General features: G+C 37.9%; 1 long non-coding RNA gene across 2 annotated transcripts; it reads right to left on the reverse strand.

Annotated features, from left to right (window-relative positions):
• Positions 1-2548: 2548 nt before the first annotated feature.
• LOC308189732 lies at positions 2549-10604 on the reverse strand. Of its 2 annotated transcripts, XR_013946543.1 has the most exons (4): positions 9122-10604; positions 8554-8600; positions 6967-7461; positions 2549-4109 (listed from the first exon to the last, which is right to left on the reverse strand). It is a non-coding gene; the product is annotated as an uncharacterized lncRNA (long non-coding RNA). The 2 variants fall into 2 exon arrangements; XR_013946544.1 differs by lacking the exon at positions 2549-4109 and having other exon boundaries at positions 6839-7461.
• Between the last annotated feature and the right edge of the window lie 4524 nt (positions 10605-15128).

Below are 15128 nucleotides of genomic sequence, written 5' to 3' on the forward strand. Positions count from 1 at the left end.
AAGATACCCAGGCACAAGAATGTGTGATCAATAATCCAGTCAGCATCGATTTGGAATTGTTGAAAAGTCTCAGATATAAGGTATTTTGAATATTTTGGACTTGACAAAGTAGAAAACACAAATATTTTGCACTCTGGTAAGCTCTCAATGTATCCTAATCAAAGATGTATTACTAGGTGATAACTCAAAAAATATTCAGGGAGGGAGCACAGTGCTTAGACTGAATTGATTAATTCAATTGACAATACAGGAGCAATTTTAAAAATAATAAATTGACTGTCTCTGACAGACTAGTTTCCACCCTCAAGTCAATTTTATGGGAAGACTACACATATTATTTCAAAAGGAAGGATTTTCTGTGCTACCATAAGATATAATCCTCTGGGGAAAAAGAATGAAAAAAAAAAAAAAAAAAGAGAGAGATGTAAATGTAAAAAACAAAACAAAACAATAAGTGTATATGTTGTATATCTTTCAATCTTTCTATATATTCCTGAGAATCTGAGAATCTCTAAAAGCAACTTTGAGTAGTAAATGTTTTTTCTCTGCTGACCTGTGTTGAGCTTGCCCAAGATTTATGATCAAATAAAGCATTTTTCAGAATCAATAGTTTGTTGGTCATAAAGGATTTCCTTAGGCATGTATAGCTAGGAGGCTGACTGAAGATGCTGAACATTTTCCTGCTCTACAGTAAAGGGCCATGGGGGTTTTTGTCATAAGGTCAATTACTTATGGGTGGTTGGAGTTTTCAGGTCTTTTGCACAATTACTTTAGTCATCATTTTCTGTAACCAGGAAGGAACTAGAACTCAAAATGTCTCAGTAAGCTTATTCAATGTTGGGGTCAAATTCCTATTATAAATCATTGTAACTCTACTTCAAGAAAGTGGTGTTGATTTATGTCAGCTGAGTATACACAGGTAGATTTTGTTATTGTTGCTGTTTGTTATTGGTCTCCTTAATCTCACTTTTCAGGTACTGTGTTGTGTATATAGCATTTCTTATTAACTTTGGAATTTGTTGAAGAGTCTAGAGTTCCCATGGAAAATTTTACTGCTAGACTGTGCAGCTATTTGCTTCTTGCTATTAATTTGCCAAATAGGGTTCCCGCAAGGGGAACCGTGATGAATAACCTTTTACACCCTTACCCAAATAAAATGCTTTTTAAGGAGACATTGACTGGGCCACTCAAGAGCATTAGCACAAGTTATCTACCAAGTATCTATCACATGCTTTCTGAGATTAATTTTAAAATATGTCAAGCAGCTAATTCCTGCTGAAATGATGTTGTATGTTAGTACTTTTTACAAAATCTCATTAATTCATTAAGTAGAAAGAAATTCATACCTCACTGTGAAAATATACTATCACTAAAGAATCCAAATTTAATATTATGGGGGATCCAGTACAGCTCTCCATAATATATTGACTTCAGCTGTACTGAAGCGTTGATGAAATAGCTACCAGAAGGGAATAAGACATTAGGAGAAACAATAAAATGGATAAGCAATGAATTAATCCAGAGAAAAAGAAGCTAAATAGAAATCTAAGTAATAAGAAAAAAATATCACTTAATCATTTCATTAAATGAGAATTCAATGGATGAATGAACTTGTTATTGTTTCCTGAGATGGTATAACATATGTGTGGAGTAGACTTCCTCAGAAGGTAACAAAATGCAGGCTTTGCATTTATGGACCTTTAACATGCTAATAACTGTCTGCTTTCCCAGACATATATTTTAATATATTCACAAAGAGAAATATTTCTCTGGCTCAGCCATTTTCAAGTGTACATCTGCATGAAAGCAGTGTAACATTAATGTCCACAAAAGTCATTGACAAAAGCCAATTCAGCTATGGGGCAGAGATTTAGGATTCCCTGAAAAAAAAGTCCTAGAAACTCGTGAGTGCTTGATATCCTGTCCCCAGCAACTAAAGGACTGCATCAAAGAAAGATGTGGATTCCTCCATCTAATAATTCCCTGTGCTTGCCCTTCTTTTCTCCCATATTTATGCTCTCGTCCTTTTTTTTTTGTCCTTTTTTTTTCTTCTTTTTTTTTTTTTTTCCTGAGAATTTCTGGCCTAATTACAATTTTTAACTGTTCTCTTCAAAAGTTCAACATTGTTTCTTTACAGGAGATGGTATTATAAGACTCCAAAATTGTTATCCAGATTTTTTTTTCTACCTTGACTGTACAAGATAGTCAAGATATCCACAAGATAGTGGAGTGTTTTCTACTCATTGCTACATGTTACTCAGTTTTGAATGGATATTCTTTCTTCACATAATCTTTAGGAACTTAAAAATGCTTTCTTACTTGCCATTTTTTCAGTCCTCACTTGGTCACATGCATTCCCTATGAGCCACTTTGTTACATATAAACGTGTACTATGATACAGAGATATTTAATGCATTTTTTTGCCTCTGTTTTCAACAGCAGTGATGGGCTCTGGGACCCCAGCAGTCCTGAGTTGGAGGACCATGACTGCAGGAATGATAAACCTCCAGTTAACCCTGAACTTGTGCGGGATGTGCTGCTCCACCTGGATGCAGGTAAATCCATGGGGCCTGATGGGATTCATCTCAGGGTACTCAGAGAGCTGGCTGATGTCATCAAGGGACCTCTCTCAACTATTTTTCAAGTGTCTTGGAAATCCGGAGAGGTCCCAGATGAATGGAAGCTGGCAAATGTGGTCCCAAATTTCAAAAAGGGCAAGAAAAGATCCAGGCAATTACAGGAGCCTGTCAGTCTCACTTCAGTGCCTGGTAAAATTATGGAGAAGGTGATTCTGGGAGTTACTGAAAAACACATGAAGGACAACACAGTCATTGGTCAGAGCCAACATGGGTTCACCAAAGGAAGGTCATGTCTAACAAAATTTCCTTCTACCACAAGATCACCCAGATAGTTGACCAAAGGAAGCCAGTTGATGTAGTATTTCTGGATTTCAGTAAAGCTTTCAGTATTGTCTCTCACAGTATCCTTCTGAACAAAATGACCAGAATACAAGCATAATACAAGATAAAAGCATAATAGGATGGATGAACAATTGGCCAATTGGTCAGGCCCAGAGGGCTCTTGTAAATGGGGTTACATCAGGCTGGCAACCTGTAAGTAATGGGGTTCGCCAGGGCTCCATTTAGGACCAGTGCTCTTCAATGTTTTCTTAAATGATTTGGATGAAGAACTTGAAGGGTTTTTAAGCAAGTTCATGGATGATACTAAATTGGGTGGAGCTGTTGATTCCATCGAGGGTGGTGGGTCCTTGCAGAGATATCTGGTCAAAATAGAGAGCTGGGCAATCACCAACAATATGAAGTTTAACAAGAGCAAGTGCTGGATTCTGCACCTGGGAAAGGGCAACCCTGGCTATACGTACAGACTGGAGAATGAGATGCTGGAGAGCAGACCTGCAGAAAGGGATCTGGGGGTTTTGATTGACAGCAAGCTGAACATGATCCAGGAATGTGCCTTGGCAGCCAGGAGGGCCAACCATATCCTGGGGTGCATCAAGCACAGCGTTGCTAGCTGGTCAAGGGAAGGGATTGTTACACTCTACTCTGCACTGGTGCAGCCTCACCTTGAGCACTCTGTGCAGTTTTGGGTGCCACAGTACAAGAAAGATAGAAAATAGTTAGCATCCAAAGGAGGGCTGCAAAGATGGTGAAGGGTCTAGAGGGGAAGACATGTGAGGAGCATCTGAAGTCACTTGGATTGTTCAGCCTGGAGAAGAAGATGCTGAAGGGAAGCCTCATCATGGTATACAACTTCCTCACAAGGGGAGCAGAGGGGCAGGCGCTGAGCTCTGCTCTCTGGTGACCAGAAATAGGACCCGAGGGAATGGCTTGAAGCTGCAACAGTGGATGTTCAGGCTGAATATAAGGAAAAGGTTTTTCACCAAGAAGATGGTCAGGCACTGGAACAGGCTCCCCAGGAAGTGGTGACTGCACTGAGCCTGCCAGAGTTCAAGAAGCATTTGGACAACACTCTCAGACACATAACCTGATTTATTTATTTATTTATGTGTTTGGTGGTAATTTGGGGACCCGGGAGTTGCACTTGATGATCCCTGTGGGTCCCTTCCAACTCAGATATTGTATGATTCTCTGAAACGAATAAATAAAAGAAATAAAGAGCCTTAAATAAAAGAATAATTTCATCTGTTTAATTTTTAATCATCTCATTACTGCACAGTTTTCTTTGTCTTGCAGACTCTGATTTCCCAGTATAATCAAATCTGGGGTATAACGAATGAAGAATGGACCATTGTAAATTATCTTTCAAATTGGCCTTTTAAAATAAACTACTGAATATTATTGAAATTAACAGTTCTACTCAGGATTAAAATTTACCAGGTAAAGAATATTTTTAATCTTCTCAAGTTTGTCTTTTTCTCTAATTTGCACTTCTTTAGATAGTTCCATGATGCTGTATCATTTCACAATTCTTATATTTCTTCTTTGTATTTTTTTTTTTTTTAGTATGCTCATCAACCTTCCTTAGTACTTCCTTTCAGAGAAAGTCAGAGTGTTTATAGGAAGAAGAATAAAGAGAGATGGAGACTCTTCTTTCCAGGCCTGGGCACTGTTTTCCTCTTGGAGCTCTGTCTTTGTTCTATTCTGTTTGCATTTGTGAAGTTCGTTTTTTCCCCTTACCAGATGGTCTTCTACGTCACGTGATGTCTGAATCACGTTTACAGGTGCAGGCTATATGTGTACCAAGTATCCAGGTAGCTAGCGGTTATGTATTAAAGCTTTGAGTGTTATTAGCAACTTTAATTAACAGCATGTGAATCATGTACTCACATGTCATCTCTTTATGACCAGTTAGCTGAAACACTTAGCTATATTGCAAACTAACAGCTCCTCAGAGAACACAGTATTCAAAACATTTCTAATTTGTGAAAGAAACAACTTCTACAGAGCTATAATTAAATATTGGTGAGATACATTTCCATCATCAACTAACAACTAATAAACTATCCATTCGACCTAAAAGATACCAATTTAAATGGAAGATGGTTGTAATGTTTATTTACATGGACACTGATGTAGTTCAAATGGGTGTTGAGCTGAGCTCTTTTAAACAGTTTCATCTGAGCAAGCACAAACAACTTTCCAGTAATGCAGACAGCTGAGGCATAGTGAGATTATTTTCCTTAAAGGAAAAACAATTATTGACATCACTAAAATAAACATTTTCTGGAATTTCTGACATGAAGTGTCTTTTAGATCCTATCATATTTTCTTATGTTAAGACTGTTTTTCCTCAAAGTTTTACTAAGATTAATAAACTAAATCAGACATTTCTGTATTACACAGCTTCACACAAAGCTTTGTATACCCACATATTACGACTTTTCCTTCATTAATTTACTTAGACTATTGTAAAAACAAATACGAGAGTAATTAAAAAAAAAAGATGATGAAGTAATGGAAATCCCCTTGTTTCTTAAAATATCTTACTGGGGAACTGAAAAATTCTAGAAAACTTTGGGTGGTCCCTCTGCTGATATACATGATTAAGTGCCCTTCGATTCTGCATAAATGTAAGCAGCCAGTAATATTAAGTCCCGCAGGCATCTCATGCCTTTTTGTGGGAAACTCAGTGAGGTGGGGTCAGGGAGCCTGGGGATTGAGGCTGACTTCAGTTTCTCATGTTGACTCTCACCGATGGGAAGGGGAAGGTCTGTGAGCTGTTGGGTGGAGGATGGCTTCCCCAGGCCCTGCTGACCCAGCTGCTCTGGGGAGACTTAAGCCTGAGTTATGCAATGGATCTTCCCTGCATCTGTCCTGGGACTTCTCCTCTGCCCCAGTTTCATACCCTTTATATTTTCTCCTGAGAGTCATTCCTTACTCTTTCTGGGACTGATCCCAGAAGTTCTGGAATGACAAGAAATCACTGAAGAGAGTTTCACTAATTTTAGTAGGCTTGGGAAAAGCTCCTGAGGAAATCAAACAGAATAAGCCTAAGTTTATAGTAAACTCAAGTCACTTATTTGACTAACAGCTCTTATTAACATAGGAAACACGCCTGAGAGAGCTCACTCATTACTTTCTCTCATCAACTTACGTATCTCTTCAGATTCATTAATCCAAATACCTATTTAAAATTTTCTTTGTTTTTAATAACACTTTCTGATACTAATTAACATATTTCCATAAACATTAATAAGTTCTCTCTAACAACAATTTATTATCCCTATTTATGCAAAGGAAAACTGAATAACAGAGCCATTTCTTCAAGGTTAGGTAGTAACCAGAGCCAGGAACTCCTGTATCCTAGCCCTAAACCATTATAGATATCATAAAACAGTTTCTGTTTTTTCACAACAGTGGTTGCCATTTTATCACTTCCTTCTGTGCAAATTTTGAGGCCTGTGTATTCTGCTTATTTTATTCCTTGTTCCTTTTCATGCCTTTTGCATCATTCCACAGAAAAAAAACTAAAGAGGATGAAGTCTTATTTCACATTGAATTTAGTAGGAATATTATTATTTCGATCAACATCATAGCGTTAGAATTTAACTTCATATATTCTTGAGTATTTCTGGCAACCAGTGAGATATTTTAGTAAATGGAAAGCATGTTAATTACTTCACCATAAGATCTTTTCAATTCTTTTGTGGAGTTATATTTTGTCTTTATGCTCTTACAAGTATATGTGTTTAGGCCACAAAGTAAAAAGTCTCAGTAATCGCACCGCCTGCTCTTCTCTCAAATACACACACACATTTACGTATGTATTTCTTTCAAACTTGTACAAAAATAAATGTTTTTACCCTTTAGAGATCACTTAAATCCCCCCCCCCCCCCCCCCGTGTATGAATACTGAAGTTAAACTGGCCTGCAGAAATTGATCTGATTTTTCTTCTTGCTGTGGTTATTACTCTCTTGCCCAAAGAGGTTTGGCCAAACTTCCCAACCTGACAAGACACATACTTAAGTCCTCACCTAGCAGTACCTTGTATTTTGATGAGGAAGAAGATGACAGTGATTTCCCATCAGCACACTTCTCCACTGTGGAGGGTAGGGGGACCAACTATTGAGATTTTGGATGGTTTGCCAGCGCCTGCTGAGGCTGGTATTTCCAAAGATGATTGGTACCTGTGCTACAATACAGCTACTTTCCTCTGTCCACATGTGCCTTCTGGGGGCCTAGTAGGTCAGAGCTCCTAGAAGTCCCACTGCCTACACAGCAGGCACTTCTCATAACCCCTGGAGATGAGGGGTCCCTTGCGATGGTGACCATGTGGTGACTATGGATCCTGTTCATGGATAGGAATACTATGAAATAATTCTTCATTCTGTGATTTTCAATGTAGTGATAAAGGGTGATGCTTTCACAGTGACATCTGTTACTAAGCAAATGTGCTCTGCACGAGCTGTTTCTGGATGTGTAGTCTTCATCTCTGTGCTTTGAAGAACCTTTGTTATTTCACCTGTCCATTAGCTGAAACTGGAATAAAAGAAATTACATATAAATGTTCAGTAAACACTGGGGAATCTCTTTGTTCCAGACCAATTCACTCTGGTGGAATACCTGCCCACTGTGGTTTTATTCTCTGGCAGCTGCAGATCTCACCTGACTTCGCTGATGACAATGATCCCTCTGAAATGGAGTACTTGCCTCCATAACACAGATATAATCTTTTTGTTTTGTTTTTCTTCATTTTTTTCCCCTCCTCATGTAACGCACAGTGAGCTAGAAATGGGGTCCCAGAAACAAAGGGAAAGGCCTTAGCATTCGTTATGTGTGGTTGTCTTTCTCCTGACAGAAGTGTTTGATCTTCTTCAAAAGGCAGCTCCAAACATAGAAAAGGTTAAGGTAAGAGTAGTAACCAAAACTAGGGAAGAATAAGAGGGTGTGGACATATGTGCACAGTCATTTCTGTAGTATTTATCATTTCATGGCCATTAACAAATTCATTCTCAGAACACCCTCACAGATTAGCAAGTATTCATCTGTATGTGGAAGAAATAGGGAGAAAAAATGAAAGAAAGAATGAGTCAATTCTTAGAAAATTCCTAAAGGACCAAATGTTTGTTGTTACTTACGCTGTGAAGTTTCATATTCATCCATCTCATCAGGTCTATCTTCCTCATGATGTAACAAAACTCAGTGCACAATGAGACCTTCCCTGACTCCAAGCCCACAAAGCTGCACCTTGCCTTTGAGTCATTACTCCAAAATGAAAATGATATCTCTCTATTTCAGTTTTTATTTACAAAGAAATAGTGGAACTTAACTGGGAAGCAAATGTTATTTAAACTGGGGCACAAAATGATTAAATTAATTGAACTGTGAGTCATTCCAATGTTTTAAAAGGTGAGCTGTAGCAAATCATATCTCCATATTCAGAGCCATTTATTAATGAATAGTTGTGATTAACTGATTATATTTGCTCCAAGGTCAGGCTTTATCAAGAAAGAAATATTTAATTAGATAAAGACCTATTACAAGAGGAGTTTGAGAGGAAAAAGATACATACTCCGCTCTTATGATTAGCAGAAATTCTGCTTCAGTGTCTGAATCCTACTGTGAACTTACCAGCGTTTCAAAGTGCTGTGGAGAACTGGTTATCTGAGAGAACAGATCTGTCAAGGAAACACGATTTCATCAGAATATGTAGATGTTATAAAATCCAAACACATCTCAAAGAAATATCATCTTGGATTTAAAAAAAAAAAAATTGGAAAGGGAGAAGATGAGTGTAGAGTTTCTGGTCAGAGTAGGAAGACCAACTGCAAAATTCTATTGGTTGATACCTATCTAGTACGCAGGAAAGTGATTTTCTCTCTTGCATCCCAGATAAGTACCCTTACCCTGGGCATACTTTTCCCCACTTTGAAATGGTTTGATTTCGTAACGACATGGAAATGGAACATATTTTTTTGTAATCTCAAAATATTTCACAGGTCAGACAGTTCATTCCCTACTTAGCCCTGTTGTTCCCGTGTCTTAATCAACCTCTGTCCATTAATATAATTCGTCCAGAAGTAATGCACGTAGAAAGAGCCAGCAAGCACATTCAGTAAAACTGTAAACAAGCTAATTGCCCTGTCAGGTGATCAGTTTAGTCTTTTACTAAACAACATATAAATAAACCCTAACTTACCTACATAACATGTATATACTGTCTTCTGTATTTAGATATGAAGAGTTTTGTAAGCATTAAGCTTTAATTCAGGAAGCCATTTAAGAGCATGCTTAAACTGTTCTTCTGAAAAGGGCTTAACTGAAACACTTGTTTAAGTGTTTTCCTAATTAGGGACTAATTGATGGAACCTCCTGACTACTCTGTGAAGGGATATTTTTCAGATGGGAAAATGGAAGGCAGACTAGCTGTCTTGCCAAGGACTGCACAGAGGGAGAGTGCAAAGATTTGAGCACGTACCACCTTTCTCTAGACAGCACTGTTTTTCTAAGATCCATGCAGTCTTATTTCATGTATTTATACTACTTACACAGGCTAACTCGTAGAGCTTCATCACAGACTTTAAAGTCAGGAAGTGTGGTAGACTACAAGGATACAAGCTGACAACTTTTGAAATGTTCTGTAACACCTTTTTATGGGTCAGGACACAGCAGAATAAATGAGAACCTGAATACTATTTTATTGACACCATTTCTTTGCAATTCTCAGACCTTTTAAATCACCCAAAAAAATCCACATTTCTGCACATTAGACAAGGAGAAAGAGAGAAGCATTTTCTTTGATAGAGAAGGTCAAGGATGTTTTTCACTTTCATCTACAATTCTAGTAGCCAAGGGAAATCCAGATTCATGAACAAGGAAAATGATTCTTACAGTCGATTAATCTATTGCTTTAATTCCCTTCAGAGTGATTGCTGTGATTCCCAGGTGTTTTTACTCTGAGAAGGGACTGCCTGTCTTAGCCTTTGATGACAGTCTGACGAATTCCTAATGGACATCTGTTTACTAATACATGTTAATGCAGCAGTCACACAACAAAATATTTGTTAGGTTAACTAAATACCTAAGTATTGTCAGTGTGTAAGGGTTAATGCCATAGTTCTGCAAATAGAGCTAGGCCATTATCGTAGCTGTACATGAAGAACATTACACCTTAAAAAAGTATTTTCTTCGAAATGTTTCATTTCAAGCAATATTTCTGTTATTGACAGCAGCACGCTTTCTGATTAAAGAAGGGACTTTTCTGCTGCAATGAATTTATAGGCACATTTATCAAAACCTAGCAACACCACAGTACTAATTTGGGATTCATCTCTTTACCAAATGTGCTAGAAAGTAACAGCAGGAGATGTTCCCAATTTGTGAATGAATTCAGTGCTCAGGGAAGTGAATGAGCCAAGAATAGCCTGGGCAGAGGGAGGTGTGTGCCTCCTCACCCAGCTTTCCCTCTTCTCCACAAGACAACTCTTTCTCAAAGTCAGACCTGTGAGTTCTGAGGGTTGGTTTCAGAAATGGGTCATTTTCTGAGCAAAAATATCCTACATGGAAAATAGCATCTGAAATGGCCAGTCATAAGCAAAATTCAGTTTAATCAAACATATATAAAACACATTAAAGGATATCCAGCAAAATGACCTAAAAACTCTGTCTCCTTACATGGTTTAGTCAACTTACTTTTGATTTTGTCGTCTTCTCCTCAGCATCAGAGACAGTAAGTTAATCCTTTCCGCTCAGTGGCACAGTTTCCGTCTCTGTTCTCTCCCAGCTGCTCACCAAGTTTCCTTCTCCACCTTTTTACTGCTGGAGCATTTGTTTTCAGCTTTTTCTTAAATTCCTATGTGTCTTCTCACTCTCCCCCCCCCCCCCCCCCCAAAAAAAAGAGTATCTGCCTTTCTTCCACTGCTTTTATATTTTCTCTTAAATAATCTTTTTAATCTTTTCTGACTTTTTTTATAGATGCACTCAACTGTTGCAAAACATTAATTTTTATTATTATTATTTTTTAAATGATCTCTCATTTGAGATTGGTGTGAGAGCTGTTTGAATATGTTTTTCAGCAGGGCCAACTAAGGTTTTCTGATTTTCTTTTTTATCTTGTTTGCTTATTTTTTCTCTGACCGTTCCTTTCTACTCATTCTCTCTCCAGCTTCAAAACAGGAGATAAAAACACACATTTAATCCAGGTATACATATTTATTTTTTTATTTTTTAAAAGGGGAGTACTTTTTTCCTTGAAAATGCCTCTACTTACACAGATACTTAGCTGACACTGAAACATAGCTAGTAACCACAGAGTGGCTGTGTGCTCTCCTTCATCCCAAGGAGGTGAATTATGTTCAGGCCCTCAGCATGTGTTAACTACTACAGTTCTGGAGACTCAAAGGCAATACACCAGTTTACTGCAGTTGGAAATACAGCCAGACAACTTTATGTTTTGCAGTTGTGTTGCTTGCATTCTCAAGTAGGCATATCACATCAACAAACTCACAAAATGAATTGCTACACAATAAAGCTGCATGGCAACAAATCTGTTTCACACCTGTGTACTGGAGTATGGTTCTTTTGTAGTGTAGATTGAGGCCAACATGTTTGTCACTGACTTGTAAAGAAAAGCACCTGTGATTACAGAGTAGAGTAATTTAGGGATGAAAAATCTATCAGGGAAGAGGCAGTGAGAAGGAGTTCTGTTCAGCTGCAAAGTACATAAATACATATATATATGCCGCTGGGTCACAGCCTCACTTTCTTGAAATTGTACGTAGAATCTGTCCACATTCTTATGCAAGAATGCAGATTTGTACCTTTAAGTTTCCCCCACCTTCTTAGTTCTGCTTCCTTTAGTTGTAAGGAAGGGGCTTTACCTTACTTAGCTTTATCCTTCTAAAGCTAGTTGATCACATCCCCGCTGTGGTTAATGGAAAGAGAGATTCATTTCACCCAAAGTACTTAGTTCTCCACATACATGTCCATTGTTTACAAAAAGAAACTAGATAAGCTTAAACTATGTACTGAAATTATAAAAAGCTAAAACTTGTGTGGGAACAATCTCATCTGGATTGTATTTTATACAGCACAAGATTGTTCTTGTAGTAGAAACTCAAGTATTTTAAATATAAAAAAGAAATACCACAAAGTAGAGGTAGGATCATAATATTGTGGAATGGTTTTGGTTGGAAGGGACCTTAAAAATCACCTAGTTCTAACTCACTTGCTGTGGGCAGGGATGCCTTCCAGTAGACCATGTTGCTCAAAGCCCCATCCCACCTGGCCTTGAACATTCCCAGGGATGGGGCATCCACAGCTTCTCTGGGCAGTGTGTTTCAGTGACTCACCACCTTCTCAGTAAAGAATTTCTTTCTTATATCTAATCTAAATCTACCCTCTTTTGGCTTAAAACCATTACCCCTTGTCCTATTGCTACACTCTCTGATATACAGTACCTCTCCAGCTTTCCTGTAGGCCCCCTTCAGGTATTGGAAGACCTCTATAAGAGACCTGTTCAGCCTCTTCTCCAGGCTGAACAGTCCCAGCTCTCTCAGCCTCTCTTCATAGGAGAGGTGCTCTAGCCCTCTTATCATCTTTGTGGCCCTCCTCTGGACTCACTCTAACAGGTCCATGTCCTTCTTATATTTGGAACCTCATAGCTGAATGCAGTACTCCAGGTGGTGTCTCACAAGAGCGGGGTGGGTGTGTGGTGGAGAATCATCTCTCTCAACCTGCTGGTCATATTAATGTTTGTGTACTCTACCGATGTGTAATAACATGCTTTTATGGACACAGACATGCTATTATATATACATCTAAAAATCATGTGAATAGTTATTATGGTCTATTAACCATTTCATAGAATTATTCTTTTTTTCTGACATGACTTCAGTTTAACGCTTAAATTTTCTCAGTGTATGGAGGACAGCCTCATCTCAGGCATTCCATGACCCCACTCAAATCCCATCTAAAAATTGGATTTTTCTGTAGTTCAATGGGTAGTAGAAAACACAATCTATGATCAGTGAATTGAAACTCATAGACATTGCTTGATTTTTCCATTCTTTTCCTAAATTGAATCTTCTGTATTTCTATTTTTTAATGTAATGAACTAGATGGAATTCATTTTTTTGATTTCATACAGTATTTTCAGCAATTTATTTTAGTAAGAGACATAAATACTTACAAAGAAAAAGTGTTAATTCAAGCTTAAATGCTCAGTGGTTTTTATTTGCATTAATTTCCATTATAGTCTGAAGCTGTTTTTCAAAACTCAGCTACAAAAAAGCAAATAATTCCTTGTCCCTGTAAGCCCTTTCAGGTAGATACAACACTGACAGTCCTAGCAGTGACAGAACTGATGTATCCCATCTATTGGGAGTGCTAAATGTGTCAAGCCGAGCTGAGTAAGCACAACATGTATAACATAACCTGGGAGCACCAGACTCATTGTACTTGTACAAATCACCTTCACTTTGCAACATGAAGAACATTTTTCTATATTTTTGAATGTCCAGAAACCAGAACTGATGGATATCCGTAAATCAGTCTCTACCAAAAAATGTGTAAGAATATTTACTATGGAAAGAGGTTATGTGCCACACAGAGGTATGAAAAAAAAAAAAAAAAGGAATGAATGAAAAAAGGAACAGGTATCAGTTCACAGTGAATGACTTCAGAGATACAGGGGATCAGATGTGATCTTGGGTCAATATAGCCATAGTCTTGCAAAAGGTTAATCTCATTCTAGGTCAGATAATCAGCAAATCATATAGATTAGTCCTTCTACTCCACCGAAAATTTACAAGGTCTCAGCTGGATTATTCTACTTAGGTTTGACCGCAAGAGTTCCAAAACAGTCGAGACTAACTGGGGGAAAAAAAAAAAAAAAAAAAAAGGCAGAGGAGACAGTTACCAAAGGTCTAAAAACCACAGTAAACAATGAAAGAGTTAGCACTGTTTACCATATAGGGTATAGAAAGTTGGATGTGAAAACAGTTTTCCAGATCATTTGTTGCAAAGGGGACCTGCATTCTCATTGTGCTGTCCATTAGAGGACAAGAAACAATGGTTTTAGTTTCAAATTATGGAAAGCCCAATTAAAGAACTTTAATGGCAAGGACTGTGAAGAACAGGAATGGATTGCTGGACAAGAAGCTTGAGCCGCTGGGACTGGAGTTCTTCAAAAGCAGATTCAAATATCCTCTCTTACTAAGGGTGAGGTTCAGCTGCTCCTGTCTGGGCTGAAGGCTGGCCCTTGCAGCCTATTCAGGCCCCTTCCACAGGGTTTTGTGTATATATGTTCTAAAGGCACACTTTGTTACCAAAAGCCAGGTTAAAATGTGTTTCAAACCCAACCAAACACCAGCCTATACACTGGTCATCCAAAAGAGTCAAAATGAACACAGAACCAAAATAAAAATACCCTGAAATCTTCTCCCCATTACAGATCAGGGGCCTGAGCTGTGCAGTCACCAGTTGCTGCCAGGCCTCTGCCTCTGTTCACAGCTTCCTGACTTCCGTCCTCATTGCTGCATCTGCCATACAATAACACTGCCACAGTTCTGCTGAACCCCACTTCTACCTAAATGCCTTTCTGCTTCTGTATAGAGATATAAACTGCAGGCTGTCTTGTGCAAGGTACAGGCAGCAGTGTCAAGGATGTCAAGGATGACAGGGGATACACAATGAAGTAACTGGCATTTGTTGATGTGCTTCTGTGGAATGATTATTAGACACAGTAAACTGGTTTTAAACTTTTTTAGAAGCTGAATCTAAAAAAAAAAAAAAAGTAAAAAAATCCCAATAGTTTATATTTTTCCCCAGTATTTACCTTTTATTTTAAAAGCTAAAGTTGACAGTCTGGCATATATATATAATTAGATGGTATAAGAAAAAAAGTAAATGAAAAGGCCTGCTTTTCTGGGTTTTCTTTTTTCTTTTTTTATCTCTTATGGATGTTTGTGTCCCATTTAATCATTCCAGAAGTGTGAATAAAGCAGTACCATTTAAACTGTTTGCAACTTATTTTTCACATGCAGACAAAACAGAATTGATTCTGAGCTCCTTTAAAGGAGACATAACAAAACATGGGAAATCTAGAAAAATGTAGCTTCAGCCAACAACATCAATGATCTGACAAATATATTTGCCTATAGAGTGACGTAAAATATCTTTGAATCATTTTGAGCAAGCTCAAATTT

The sequence above is a fragment of the Anser brachyrhynchus genome (genome assembly GCF_964034855.1).
Source record: "Anser brachyrhynchus genome assembly, chromosome: 1".
NCBI classification, from domain to species: Eukaryota; Metazoa; Chordata; class Aves; order Anseriformes; family Anatidae; genus Anser; species Anser brachyrhynchus.